The following is a 14,993-nucleotide window of genomic DNA, read 5'->3' as shown; positions in this document are numbered from 1 at the left end:
AAACCAAGTATCTCAAATTTGTGGGAAAATGCAAATATTCCATCTGAAAATTGATAGAAAACCCCAATGGATTGTTTTGGATTTGTGGATGAAAAGCTTACTCAGAACTACCTGCAAATTGGGGGAGTAGCTGCACACAAGAGATTATCCATCTGAGATTTCTTTTCTCTTAGGCAAGGCAATTAATTGGTGATCATTGTTTTTGAAGATTTGGAGAGAGACAGAATATCTGTAAAAGTTCAGGCTGCATGTTAGGAGGAAGTTCTTGACAGAGAGAGTTATTTGCCACTGGAATGAGCTGCCCAGGGAGGTGGAGTCACTGTCCCTGGAGGTGTTCAAGCAAAGCCTGGATGAGGCATTTAATGCCATGATCTGGTTGACTGGACAGGGCTGGGTGCCACTTTGGGCTGGATGAGCTTGGAGGTCTCTTCCAACCTGGCTGATTCCATGATTTGCAGCTCATTAGCTGGGAATCACAGCAGCTATGTGTTTGCAGCTTGCCCTAGCTCAGTTCTTCTCCCCTTCTCTCCACCTGGCATGTTTTGTATTTTACCCCAGGATCATTATCATGAATTTTGGAATCACTTTTGCACAGGAGATTTACTCAGGGACAGAAAGCATCAGGAGTACATCTGCTGGGATCAATGCTAAGAGTCCATAAGCAGAGTTAGAATTTATCCTGGTTTTGCCTTCCTATTTGCCAAGGTCTGATTGATTAAACTGTTTAATTCTGTGCTCATAAATACCTTCTGTGCAACTACTTCCTGTCAACTGAAAAATCCAAAGTATCTCAGGTAAGTTACAAAAATGAATAATAAAAATTAATGTTCATACCTAAATATTCATGATATATTAATTTCCAATACCTGTTATTAGCCATGAGATTGTTCTGAAATACTTTGCAGCCTGTTTTGGGTTTGAGTACTCTGAATAAGTTTGAATCATCTGCTTCTTTCTTTTTTTCTTCCTCTGTTATCTTTTATTGTGTGTAATAATGCTGGTAGCACAAATCAACACATTCCCTCAGAGAGCATGCACACAGCATCAGACACAGCAAGGCTCAAGGCTGCATGAACACTATGGGTTTCTAGTCAGAATCAGTCAGGGTTGGAAGGGACCACAAGGATCAACCAGTTCCAACCCCCCTGACATGCCCAGGGACACCCTACCCTAAAGCAGGCTGCACACAGCCTCAGCCAGCCTGGCCTTAAACACCTCCAGCCATGGGGCCTCAACCACCTCCCTGGGCAACCCATTCCAGCCTCTCACCACTCTCATGCTCAACAACTTCCTCCTCACCTCCAGGATGAATCTCCCCATCTCCAGCTTTGCTCTATTCCCCCCAGGCCTGTCTCTCCCTCTCAGCCTAAAAAGTCCCTCCCCAGCTTTTTTGTAGCCCACTTCAGATCCTGGAAGGCCACAAGAAGGTCACCTGGGAGCCTTCTCTTCTCCAGACTGCACAGCCCCAACTCTTTCAGTCTGTGCTCACAGCAGAGCTGCTCCAGCCCTCTCAGCATCCTCCTGGCCCTGCTCTGGATACACTCCAGCATCTCCACATCCCTCTTGTCCCAGGGGCTCCAGAACTGGATGCAGTACTCCAGGTGGGGTCTCAGCAGAGCACCACAGAGGGGCAGAATCACCTCCCTCCACCTGTTGGCCACACTTCTGATGCAGCCCAGGCTCTGCTTGGTTTTCTGGGCTGCAAGTGCACACTGCTGGCTCCTGTTGAGCTTCTCATCCAGCAGCACCCCCAAGTCCCTCTCCTCAGGACTGCTCTCCAGCCACTCACTGCCCAGCCTGCATTTATGCTTGTCATTGCCTTGGCCCAGATGCAGGACCTTGCCCTTGGTCTTGTTGAATCTCAGGAGGTTGGCTTGTGCCCATCTCTCCAGCCTGTCCAGGTCCCTCTGGATGGATCCCTGCCCTCCAGCCTGGCTGCTGCACCACACAGCTTGGTGTGGGCAGCAAACTTGCTGAGGCTGCACTCAATGCCTCTGTCCATCTGTGAAAGTACATCTATGTGTTTCCTTTGTTCTTATAAATAGTTCCATTCCTGGCTAACCTTGTAAAAGTCATATCATGTTGAGCCTATCAAATTGATTTCTTCCTAGAATGTGATGACATTGTATCAGTTCTAGTTTAAATTTCCCAGAGACTAAAATATAGTTAATAGAACCAGTAACAATTTATAAGATGCCTTTTCCTCTCCCCCTCACCTCTTTGTTGAAAAGGAATTAAATGTAGAGCATTAAAGGAAAAAGGTACCCAAATCTCTTTTAACTTCCAAATCAAAGTGAGAAAACTTTAACACTGAATAAAAGGTATTTGAGGTAGGGGAGTCACAAAGAGGTATAGGGAAGGGAAAACAAGACACAAAATATATATACACACAACCAGATTGATGGCAATGGGTTTTGTCCACCTCATGGACTGATGGCCACATGCTTTAACAAAGAGCAGCAGGAACAGGGGTTGATGCTGGCAAGCAGGGCAGCAGGGCAAGATTAAGACCAAAACAGGAAATTCCTGTTTCTGTAGGGGGCTAGACAGGAAGTGGGATAAACACTACACCTAGAGTAAGGTTCAAGACCTACACACAGGGAAGAGCCAGGAGGACCTGGGCTCAGAGTCAAGACCACTCCCCCAGGAGGGTTAACCCTTGTGATGGTATGGGTGTTCCCTTCCCCCCTCCCATCCCCAGAACTCAGAACTTTTGCAGAACACACACCTTGAAAGTTTGGTTAAGAGTAGGGAGAGTAATCCCATGCAATATTTCTGCTTTTAGTTGGATTACTATGTTTTAATATGTCCTTGATGCTGATATGGGAAAAGGGATAGAGATTGTGAAGTGTTCTCTCTCACCCACTTAAATCATTAGCTATGTGAGCACTGATATAAAGCATCATCAATCAGATAAACACAATGAGGTGAGTTAAGCTGGAGAGGGTCTTGAAACACTCTCCTGGAGAAGAAGAATACTGTATTCAAAGATGAGAACATTGGAGAGTCCAGCCAAGAATGTGACCCACAACTAATGCCAGGTGGACAAAAGGTAGAGAGGTCAGAGTGAGGAAGACTTTGACCTTCCTCCCAAAGACCTCAAAATCACAGTATCACAGTATCACCAAGGTTGGAAGAGACCTCACAGATCATCAAGTCCAACCCTTTAACACAGTGTCCAAGGCTAGACCATGGCACCAAGTGCCACGTCCAACCTTGCCTTGAACTGCCCCAGGGACGATGACTCCACCTCCCCAGGCAGCCCATTCCAGTGTCCAATGACTCTCTCAGTGAAGAACTTTCTCCTCACCTCGAGCCTAAATTTCCCCTGGCGCAGCCTCAGGCTGTGACCTCTTGTTCTGGTGCTGGCCACCTGAGAGAAGAGAGCAACCTCCTCCTGGCCACAATCACCCTTCAGGTAGTTGTAGACAGCAATAAGGTCACCCCTGAGCCTCCTCTTCTCCAGGCTAAACAATCCCAGCTCCCTCAGCCTCTCCTCGTAGGGCTTGTGCTCAAGGCCTCTCACCAGCCTCGTCACCCTTCTCTGGACACACTCAAGCATCTCAATGTCCCTCCTAAACTGGGGGGCCCAGAACTGAACACAGTACTCAAGGTGTGGTCTAACCAGTGCAGAGTACAGGGGCAGAATGACCTCCCTGCTCCTGCTGACCACACCATTCCTGATGCAGGCCAGGATGCCACTGGCTCTCTTGGCCACCTGGGCACACTGCTGGCTCATGTTCAGGCGGGTATCAATCAGCACCCCCAGATCCCTCTCTGTCTGGCTGCTCTCCAGCCACTCCGACCCCAGCCTGTATCTCTGCATGGGGTTGTTGTGGCCAAAGTGCAGCACCCTGCACTTGGAGCTATTGAACCCCATCCCATTGGCCTCTGCCCATCTGTCCAGGCGGTCAAGGTCCCGCTGCAGAGCCCTTCTGCCCTCCAACTCAGTCACATCTGCCCCCAGCTTAGTGTCATCTGCAAACTTGCTGATGACTGACTCGATGCCCTCATCCAGATCATCTATGAAGATGTTAAACAGGATGGGGCCCAGCACAGATCCCTGAGGGACACCACTAGTGACTGGCCACCAGCTGGATGTGGCACCATTCACCACCACTCTCTGGGTCCGGCCCTCCAGCCAGTTCCTAACCCAGCACAGAGTGTTGCCATCCAAGCCATGGGCTGACAGCTTAGCCAGCAGTTTGCTGTGGGGGACAGTGTCAAAGGCCTTGCTGAAGTCCAGATAGACCACATCCACAGGCCTCCCCACATCCACCAAGCGGGTCACCTGATCATAGAAGGAGATCAGGTTAGAAAGGCAGGATCTGCCCTTCCTAAACCCATGCTGGCTGGACCTGAGCCCTTTGCCATCCCTCAATTGCGCAGTTATTGGCCCCAAGAGAACCTGCTCCATCAGTTTCCCTGGCACTGAGGTCAGGCTGACAGGTCTGTAGTTCCCAGGTTCCTCCATCCGACCCTTTTTGTGGATGGGGACCACGTTGGCCATTTTCCAGTCTCCTGGGACCTCTCCGGTGAGCCAGGACTGCTGGAAAATGATGGAGAGCAGCTTGGCCAGCTCAGCTGCCAGCTCTCTCAGCACCCTGGGATGGATCCCATCTGGTCCCATGGACTTGTGGGTGTCCAGATGACTCAGCAGGTCCTGAACTAATTCTTCATGAATTTCCAGGGAAACACATCGCTCCCCGACCCCATCCCCCAGTTTAAGAGGCCACTTGCCCTGAACTCCTCCCTCCTTACTGTTGAAAACTGAGGCGAAGAAGGCATTCAGGACCTCAGCCTTTGCTTCATCATCAGTTACAGTGTTCCCCTCCTGGTCCAGTAAGGAGTGGAGGCTCTTCTTGCCCTTCCTTTTAGCATTGATAAATTTATAAAAGTGTTTTTTGTTAACTTTCACGGAAGTGGCCAGCCTAAGTTCTAGCTGGGCCTTAGCCTCTCTAATTTTTCTCCTGCATAGTCTGGCTACCTCCTTAAACACATCAGGAGAAGCCTTCCCCTCCTTCCAGAGGCGATACACCCTCTTTTTCTCCCCCAATTCCTTCAGGAGCTGTTTACTCATCCAGGCTGGTCGCCTTCCCCACCAGCTCATCTTTCAGCACATGGGAACTGCCAGCTCCTGTGCCTTCAAGAGCTCCTGTTTAAAGTAGGTCCAACTATCCTGGCCCCCTTTGTTCTCAAGGACTGCTGCCCAGGGGACATTGGAAATAAGTTCCTTGAGGAAATTGAAGTTTGCCCTCCTAAAGTCCAAGGTGTAGGTTTTGTTGAAGTGCCTCCCTACCTCCCTGTATATTGAAAACTCCACTAACTCGTGATCACGAGGCAATGAGCATGTATGAAGAGGTGAGGGGGGCAGTATGGAAATGCCAGTATTGATTGTAATAACTCCACCTATTCCCAGAACTAGTTGTGCTAACCCTGCCCCTGTACTGAAGATCTATGATTTTGTAGCATAAATATTTTACCTGAACAAGGTGAAGGTGTGGAAGGGCTTTGGAGGAGGACCTCCCCCTTTATCACCCAGTGCTGATAAAACATATCTTTCCTGATGGCCAGGGGGAGGTTGCTCTCTTCTCTCAAGTGTCCAGCACCAGAACGAGAGGACACAGCCTCAGGCTGTGCCAGGGGAAATTTAGGCTGGAGGTGAGGAGAAAGTTCTTCACTGAGAGAGTCATTGGACACTGGAATGGGCTGCCCGGGGAGGTGGTGGAGTCACCATCCCTGGGGCAGTTCAAGGCAAGGTTGGACGTGGCACTTAGTGCCATGGTCTAGCCTTGGGCTCTGTGGTAAAGGGTTGGACTTGATGATCTGTGAGGTCTCTTCCAACCTTGGTGATACTGTGATAACACTGCATTTTGTAAGGTCTCATTTTCCTTAAGTCAGTGCAATGGTAACTTCCTTCTGTACAAGCAATACCCTGAAATAAAGATCAACCAGATGTTAGCTGAATTTCTGGAGCATTTGATTAGCCCAGCCTTTACAATTAAATTCTTCTTTCTATGCTACCTTTCCTCTTGAACTGTTAATGTTATTGTTTCAGTATATATTTATCACTTGGTTTTGAGAGTTATATTTGATCTATAAACTTCTAGGAGGTTTATTCTTTCACATGAAGAGAACAGTCTTTGCCATTACTTAACAAGTTGACAGTCTGCATGTCAAAGATCAGCTCCTTTTACAATCTGTTAAACTTAAATGACTGTTAGCTGTTGTAACATTATGTAGAGGGAAGAATTCTGCACTGCTCCTCTTTACTCAGAGATCACAGCCTTATCCTGCAGGAGAATTACTTCCAAGAAGAATGGCATTTCAAATACCAGTCTGAATTCAGACAAGAGGCTTTACCCAGACTACAGCCAAAAGAAGATCTTGTCTAGTTGTCTTCATTAAGCACCTAATATTTTTTTGTTGTTTCTCCTTTGGAATTTTAAGTTATAAACTCCTGTGTTGGGGTTTGAGCAGGGCTGAGTAACTGAACAGACTTAGGTCATTCTGATAAGGAGGCGCAGCTGCAGAAAAGTGGCCTTGGGAGGCTAACAGAGAAGCTGGGAAAGTTCTGAGCTGTGCGAGGGGGCAGGCTGGTTAGCCCTGGGAATGAGAAATGTTGTGGCTAGCTGCTCAAAGGGGGATTAAGGAGGGTAGTTGGTCAGGTCTGCCCCTGTGTGTGTGGACAGCCCATACTCTGACATGTAAGCCTATCAGAAGTACACACTCCTGTACTGAACTCTGTGGGAGAATTCTCCTGCTAGCAGGACACGAGCTGGTAAACATGAGAACCCACACTGGGAAGTGTCCTTGGGCTGCCTTGGGCTCAGGAAACCAAGCTGTAAACAATGAGCAGCCCACACACAGCTGCAGGGGGCTGAGCCTGCCAGCCCCCTGGGGCAGACACCACAGACCACAGTCTGGTGCCCGAACATCATGATTGGACCACTCTATCTCTGCGTGGGTACAGGTTTGAGGCCTGCATCCCAGACCATCAAGAAGCCTCCAGGCCGTGATTGAGACAGCGCCGAGTCCAGCCCTTAGGCCACTGGGGCCCTGATAAGGGACTGAAACACCGCTCCACCTTCATGGGGTAAGGGAGGCTGGCAGAGGTAACACAGTATCATCAGGGTTGGAAGAGACCTCACAGATCATCAAGTCCAACCCCTTACCACAGAGCTCAAAGCTAGACCATGGCACCAAGTGCCACTTCCAAGCTTGCCTTGAACAGCCCCAGGTGGGAGGGATCGGACATTAGGACGACCCCTAGTGGGGAAAGCCATTAGAAACAGAGCTAGGTTGCCCCCTAGTGGGGAAAGCCATCAGAAACAGAGCTAGGTCGCCCCCTAGTGGGGAAAGCCATTCAGTCAGCATGCACAACAAAAAAAACCCAACAAAACAACAAACTGGAGACTTGCAGAAAGACAAAGGGGACATGGAAGTCGGCAGCAGGTCTCTATGGCTGCCACAGCACATGACCAGGGTCTGCCCCGGCCGCTTAGTAATGGTGGCCGCCCTGAGCACCCAGCCGGCAAAAGCAACAGAAACTTTCTCAGTTTAAACTGTTTCTTAGATCTACTACAGCCCTGCATACCAACTGATTTGCTGAGCGCCACTAATGATCCACCCACGTACCTTGCTGAGGACCCTGTGGTGTAATCACCAGGGTCCCAGTTTGCCCCACCCCAGCCCCCTGCCCCTTGTTGATTGTGTGTGTAGAACGCAGAAAGCAGCAGAGACAGGGAGGCAGGGGCGACAGCAGCAAGACTCTGGGGGATGGGGGAGTGGCTGAGCAGCAAGTCTACTGGGACTGCGAGCCGCCGCCACCAGTGCCCCACATCCTGGCTTGCGGAGTTTTGGAGTTCGGTGAAGCAGTCAGTGCCCCCCCCACCTGCAGAGTCTCTGAGTTCAGCGAAGCAGTCACCACCCTCCCCTTCCTGCCCTCCCCCCCCCCATCCCTTTTTTAATTTTTTTCCCCCCTCTTACAGCTGCTGCAGCACAGCATGCTTGATTCTCAAAGAGACAGACTGAGTTTGGGGTGGCTGTTTTGCACACTGGAACCCTGATGCTGTTCTGGCTTTGGTTGTAATATATTTTAGAGTTTGGGAGTTTACTGGATAGGATGTTAAATGATAACTAATTGTACCAGAATTTTTAGAAGGATCTTCTTCTCCCCTCTGCGCCGATTCCAAGTTTGCTGTGGTACCACATTTCTTGAGTTTTCTTGGCTTTGTTTCCTATTTCCTAGATCTTTAAGTTGCTAAGAGAATATAGCTGAGGCTATGAGTTTGTAATATGACAATTGTAGGACTTTAGCATATAGGAATATTGTAGAATATTTTTTAGAATTTTTCTGTATATTTTGATACCATTAAGATCATGTACAAACAAACAAACCCAAACAAAAAAAAAAAGAAGGGGGAAAAGGGGGATAGAAAGACAAGGAAGGAGGTACAAAGAAAGTCTGCAGTTTCTCTAGTCACATCATATAGACAAGGTCAATGGATTTGTTAGCATAGGCACCGAATGTGTTTGCATTTGGTTTTGTATTTGTTTGTGTTTGACCATGTATGTTCACAGGCCTTAGATAGAGACCAGCTCGCAATGACCAGCCTGTTTTCTTAAAGTGAGCAGAAACCTTGCTCAGACGGCAGAATTGTGGCAAGATCGTGAAAGGAGTATTCAAATGATGGTTGTATGTGTATGGATTGTAAGGTTTTGATCATGGATAATGAATTTGGGTATTTTCATGAGTTCTCAGTGATTCTGGCTTAATGGAATGGGTAACGGCAAAACAGAGATTCAGTGTAGCACCCATTGTAAAGGCCAAAGCCCACTTAATTGGCACAGATGGCAACATGCTTGTTATCTTTTTGCAAGGGGCTGCAATAAGATGAGAAGCACTGCCTTAAATTTTTAAAACAAAGAAAGAACTGTGGGGATAGGCCTAATAGGAAGCCCAAAGGTAACATCTAGGGCATATCTTTGTATCATATTTAGAAATTAGTAGTTCTTAAGCACAATAGACAGATGCAGGAATATAATGAAAACACCAAGATTTCTGAGAATTATGGAGTGAATCCAGATCACAGTATCACAGTATTATTAGGATTGGAAGAGACCTCATAGATCATCAAGTCCAACCCTTTACCACAATTCTCAAGGCTAGACCATGGCACCAAGTGCCACGTCCAATCTTGCCTTGAACAGCCCAAGGGACGGCGACTCCACCACCTCCCCGGGCAGCCCATTCCAGTGTCCAATGACTCTCTCAGTGAAGAACTTTCTCCTCACCTCGAGCCTAAATTTCCCCTGGCACAGCCTGAGGCTGTGTCCTCTCGTTCTGGTGCTGGCCACCTGAGAGAAGAGAGCAACCTCCTCCTGGCCACAACCACCCCTCAGGTAGTTGTAGACAGCAATAAGGTCACCCCGAGCTTATGTATTTTTGGCACAATGATTCATTGCTTTGACAGTTTGCCAAAAAAACATTCAGAGGCCTCAACAACATAAACACCTGATCCTTTCTCTGGGAGGGCTGTTGTGTTTTTGTATTACCTTAACTTGTCTATTTCTGTCTCTAGCTGTACCTATTGTAAATACCTGCTTGCAAATTGTGCTAAGCTGAAAATAGAAAGCTTCATTACATAACTTCCAGCTCAACTGAGTCTAGTCTGGGTGATTTCATAAGAGTGGGGTGAGGCAGTTAACACCCAAACCATCACACCTGTTCAGTAGCTTTATACCTTTATCCACCTGGGGACAAATCAATATATTTTCCAAAAACCCACAGAGCATCTAAAGAGTTCCAGCTTGCAGTCAGAATGGTGCAAAAGGAGATTGCTTAGTCCCTGTGAAAACCATAGAATCAACTGTATTGGAAGAGACCTCCAAGCTCATCCAGTCCAACCTAGCACCCAGCCCTGCCCAATCAACCAGACCATGGCACTAAGTGCCCCAGCCAGGCTTTACTTCAACACCTCCAGGCACAGTCACTCCACCACCTCCCTGGGCAGCCCATTCCAATGCCAATCACTCTCTCTGACAACAACTTCCTCCTCACATCCAGCCTAGTCCTGCCCTGGCACAGCCTGAGACTGTGTCCCCTTGTTCTGTTGCTGGGTGCCTGGCAGCAGAGCCCAACCCCACCTGGCTACAGCCTCCCTTCAGGGAGCTGCAGAGAGCAATGAGCTCTGCCCTGAGCCTCCTCACATGCAGGCTGCACACCCCCAGCTCCCTCAACCTCTCCTCACAGGGCTGTGCTCCAGGCCCCTCCCCAGCCTTGCTGCCCTTCTCCAAACACCTTCCAGCACCTCAACATCTCTCTTCAATTCAGGGGTCCAAAACTCAGCACTTGAGGTGTGGCCTGAGCAGTGCTGAGCACAGGGGCACAAGAACCTCCATTGGCTCTGCTGCCCACCTGGGCACACTGCTGCCTCCTCTTCAACTCCTCTCTCCCAGCACCCCCAGCTCCCTCTCTGCCTGGCTGTTCAGCCACTCTGTCCCCAGCCTGTAGTGCTGCTTGGGGTTGTTGTGGCCAAAGTGTAGAACCCTGCACTTGGCCTTGTTCAATCTCATCCCTTTGGCCTCTTCCCTCCCATGCAGCCTGGCCAGGTCCCTCTGCAGGGCTCTCCTGCCCTCCAACTACTCCACACCTGTTTCTAGCTTGCTGTCATCTGCAAACTCACTGGTGCTGGACTCAATGCCCTGGTCTAGATCATCACTAAAGATATTGAACAGGACTGTGCCCAGCATGCTTTGAGATAACAATGTGTAAAAACCTCTGGCAGTCAAGCAGCTGAATAAAGTAAAATCATGAGCCACATCATAGTCATCTAGCATCACTTCCCTCACAGTCAGTATTTCATCTTGTACTGAATAAAAGTCAGTTGTAACTCAGTTTAAAAAGCAAGACAGATATTTAGCCACTCTGAAATAAGAAGGTCAATGAGATTTGAGCCTCACTTTATTTATCTTGTTGAGGATTCTCTGATGTTTCCTCCATGCTAATTCAATGATTCTCAAAACATTTCACAGATTTATTCCAGTCATTTTTCACAGTTTTACCAGTGAGCAGAAAAAAAAAGCAGCTAAACAGAGGAGCTCAGCCTAAGTAAGCTACCTAAGTAGGTCCAGCCACCACCCATGGGTGATGTTAGAATGACCATCAACTCTCTTCCTGCCCAACCAGAGTGCCACCAGGCTCCCCCCACCTTTGTCCCTTTCCCATTCACCTGGCCTGCACCATGAGGACTCACCAATGACATCAGGAGAAGGCTCCTTCTGCCCAGTGGGGCACAGCTTAGAACTTCTGCCATTCCCCTCCACAGCTTAGAGCTTCTGCTTTTCCTGGGGCAGGTTATAAATGGGAGAGGGTGGGGAGGGCAAAGTGGTTGCACCTGGGGTGGGAGGAGACTCCAGCAGAACACAGGTGGTCTGGGTTTGGAAAGGGGCAGATATGGTGGGAAGGGAAAGGGGAGGTGGTGCTGAGAGAAGAGATTTGGAGAGGAAGATGAGGGAAAAGGAAAGACATGGAGAGGGAAGGAGGAAGCTGGGGTAAAACAGGAGATGGAGGGAGTATCTTCCAGTGCGGTGATGCCTATGTGTGTTTTACATATACAATATGCAAAGTATTGTGACATACCAAACAGCCTCAAACCCGTGGCTGTATAGTATGGAGAAGAGAAGAATGAGAGGAGATCTTATCCACATGTAGAAGTATCTGAGGGGTGGGTGTCAAGTGGTTGGGGCAAATCTCTTTTCGGTGGTCATCAGCAATAAGACAAGAAGCAGTAGCTACAAATTGGAACATGAAAGGTTTCACCTGAGCATGAGGAAAAACTTCTTTACAGTGAGTGACAGAGCCCTGGGGCAGGCTGGCCAGAGAGGTTGTAGAGTCTCTTTCTCTGGAGACTTTTAAGACCCACCTGGATGCATTCCTGGAATGGACTCCTGCTTTTGGCAGGGGAATTGGACTCAATCTCTGGAGGTCCCTTCCTCCCTCTAATATTCATAGAATCATACAATAGAATCATGGAATCAGTCAGGGTTGGAAGGCACCATGAGGAGGATCTGGTTCCAAATCCCCTGCCATGCCCAGGGACACCCTACCCTAGAGCAGGCTGCACACAGCCTCAGCCAGCCTGGCCTTAAACACCTCCAGCCATGGGGCCTCAACCACCTCCCTGGGCAACCCATTCCAGCCTCTCACCACTCTCATGCTCAACAACTTCCTCCTCACCTCCAGGCTGAACCTACCCTTCTCCAGCTTTGCTCCATTCCCCCCTAGTCCTGTCACTACCTGACATTAATCAGATCCCCTCTCAGTCTTCTCTTCTCCAGTCCCAGTCTCTCAGTCTCTCTTCACAGGGGCAATGCTCAAGTCCCCTAATCATCCTTGTGGTCCTCCATTGGACTCTCCAGAGGTCCCTTCCAAGCCCTGACATTTTGTGATCTCCTACAAGCTTTTCCCCTAGCTGGGTGTCAAAGTCAACCTTGTCTTCAGCTGCCATTTTCTTAGGAGCCTCTTTCCCCTCCTGGCCTGCTCTGCCAGTTCACCAGAGGCAGTCCCAGACAGTGCTCAAGGACCTCTGATACACAGCCACAGGTTGTTGGCTTTCCAGCTTAGCCTTCTGCTTGGTGACAGCTTCACAAAGTGTCTGCTCTGGGATGCCCTTTGGTACTTGCTTCATGTCCCTATGTGCTGGCAGAAGCACTTCAGGAGTAAGAGTCACTGAACTAAACTTTGGAATACAAAGTTTCCAGGGAATTCTTTAACCTTTCTGAGGCTGGAGCCTGAGGGCAGAATGTGAGCAGTGTCCTTTGAACACCTCAGGATGTTTTCTGCTGCAGCACTTAACAGGTGACAGACTGATGGAGTCTGTTAAAACAAGGAAAGGGTGAGAAGTGCTCCTTAGGTTCTCAAGGCAGGTCATAGAATCAACCAGGTTGGGAGAGACCTCCAAGCTCAGCCAGCCCTGCCCAATCAACCAGACCATGGCACTAAGTGCCCCAGCCAGGCTTTGCTACAACACCTCCAGCCATAGCAACTCCACCACCTCCCTGGGCAGCCCATTCCAATGCCAATCACTCTCTCTGGCAGGAACTTCCTCCTCACATCCAGCCTAGACCTGCCCTGGCACAGCTTGAGGCTGTGTCCCCTTCTTCTGTTGCTGGGTGCCTGGCAGCAGAGCCCAACCCCACCTGGCTACAGCCTCCCTTCAGGTAGTTGTAGACAGCAATGAGGTCTGCCCTGAGCCTCCTCTTCTCCAGGTCCTACCTCCCAAGCTGTTCTCTATTTTAATCTTCCTTTCATTTACTTTCTCAGGCCTCTTCAGGGCAAGCTCAGAGCAGTGCCTGCTTGGTGGCAGGGAGAGCACAGCTGGGCCATGTTCCAGGCTGCAACCTTCTTCCTCACCAGCTCTCTTCTCACAGCAGAGGTACAGGGACTGCATCTAGCATCTCAGAGCTGCCTCTTCAGCCTGCACAGACATCCTGCACAAAGTAATTTCAAATGTTTTGCTTGTCAGGTGCCTGAATCAATCAAGTTTCTCCTTCACCTCAACACCAGGAGAGGCAGAGGGTGCTGGTGTGAGGGTGCTGGAGGCCTGGAGCAGGCTGCCCAGAGAGGTTGCAGAGTCTCCTTCTCTGGAGACTTTCTAAGCTCTCCTGGATGAGTTCCTGTGTGATCTGCCCTAAGTGACCCTGCTTTGGCAGAGGGGTTGGGCGATCTCCAGAGGTCCCTTCCAACCTCTACCACTCTGTGATTCTCTCAACAGAAAGGATTACAGAAAATATTAGCCACAGAAGTGAGAATTTGAACCACAAGTGAATGTGGATCATGGGAGAATTCTGCTCAGTGTGGGAGCCAAGTGAATGGGCTTTGGACACTCACTGCAGCTTCCACACTTCCCCAGGCAAAGGCTCTGCCGTTGCTGTTCTAGCCTGAGCAGGTGCCCAGAGGTGCAAAGATGCAGCTGGAGCACCTATGTGGTGAAAGAGTGGGACAGAGCTCAAGGCAAGGTTGTGGTTTGGGTTTTTTACTCTCAGTACAGTGTGATTTTGGTTTTGAAAGCTGGGAGAGACAGAGAATCCTGGGCTGGGCTGGGCTGGAGGGGACCTTGAAGATCATCTAGTTCAACACCCTGCTACAGGCAGAGCCATCTTCCAACCTGGCCCCAACCAACCTGTACTTGAACACCTCCAGGGAAGAGTTGTCCACAGCCTGCCTGGGCAACCTGCTCTAGTGCCTCACTACTCTCACGGAGAAGAATTTCCTCCTCATGTCTGATCTAAATCCAGCTTCTTCCAGCTCAAAGCCATTGCCCTTCCTCCTGTTGCTCCCTGACTTTGCAAGAAGTGCCTCCTGGAGCCCCTTTGGGTGCTGGTAGGCTGCTCTTAGTTGTCCCTGGAGCCTTCCCTTCTCCAGGCTGGACAGCCCCAACTCTCTCAGCCTGTCTCTCTAGCAGAGGTGCTCCAGCCCTCTGATCATCTTTGTCACCTCCTCTGTATCTGATTTAACAGTACCATGGGCTCCTTGTGTTGAGGATGGCCTGCATTTGTGTTGGCATTTCCCCTACCCAGGTTCAGGGCCTTGCCCATGGCCTTGCTGAACTGCAGGAGTAGCCTGCTCAAGTGCCTCTGGATGGATCTCTTCCCTTCAGCCTCTCAGCCATGGCACGCAGCTTGGTGGCATCGGCAAACTCGCTGAGGGTGCCTCAAGGGCCCTGCCCATGTTACTGGCAGAGATGTTAGTGCTGGGCCCAGCACTGGCCCCTGAAGAGCACCACCTGTCACTGGTCTCCACTCCCACACAGAGCTAGAGGCTGACACTCTTGGAGTGCAACCTTCCAGCCAATTCCTTACCCACCAACTGGTCCAACATCCATCTGAGCTACCAAAGCATTGCTGAGTCTCTGTCCCCCAGAGCTGGGAGGACACAGCCTGGAGCACTGTAGCCAGTTTCTGCATGCTGCACCTGAGCCCTGCTGCTG

The 14,993-nt window shown here is 49.6% G+C and overlaps 1 long non-coding RNA gene across 1 annotated transcript in view; it reads right to left on the bottom strand.

Moving 5' to 3' along the window:
* LOC135176188 (uncharacterized) overlaps positions 1–11,324 on the bottom strand; it is a 29,417-nt gene extending 18,093 nt beyond the window's left edge. Inside the window, exon 1 of the long non-coding RNA XR_010302569.1 lies at positions 11,259–11,324. This is a non-coding gene — a long non-coding RNA (uncharacterized LOC135176188). The remainder of the gene's footprint in view (positions 1–11,258) is intronic.
* Between the last annotated feature and the right edge of the window lie 3,669 nt (positions 11,325–14,993).

The sequence above is a fragment of the Pogoniulus pusillus genome, chromosome 6 (assembly GCF_015220805.1).
Source record: "Pogoniulus pusillus isolate bPogPus1 chromosome 6, bPogPus1.pri, whole genome shotgun sequence".
Classification (NCBI taxonomy): Eukaryota; Metazoa; Chordata; class Aves; order Piciformes; family Lybiidae; genus Pogoniulus; species Pogoniulus pusillus.
The sequence above is the reverse complement of the archived record's forward strand: the minus strand, read 5'-3'. Positions and strand labels throughout refer to the sequence as shown.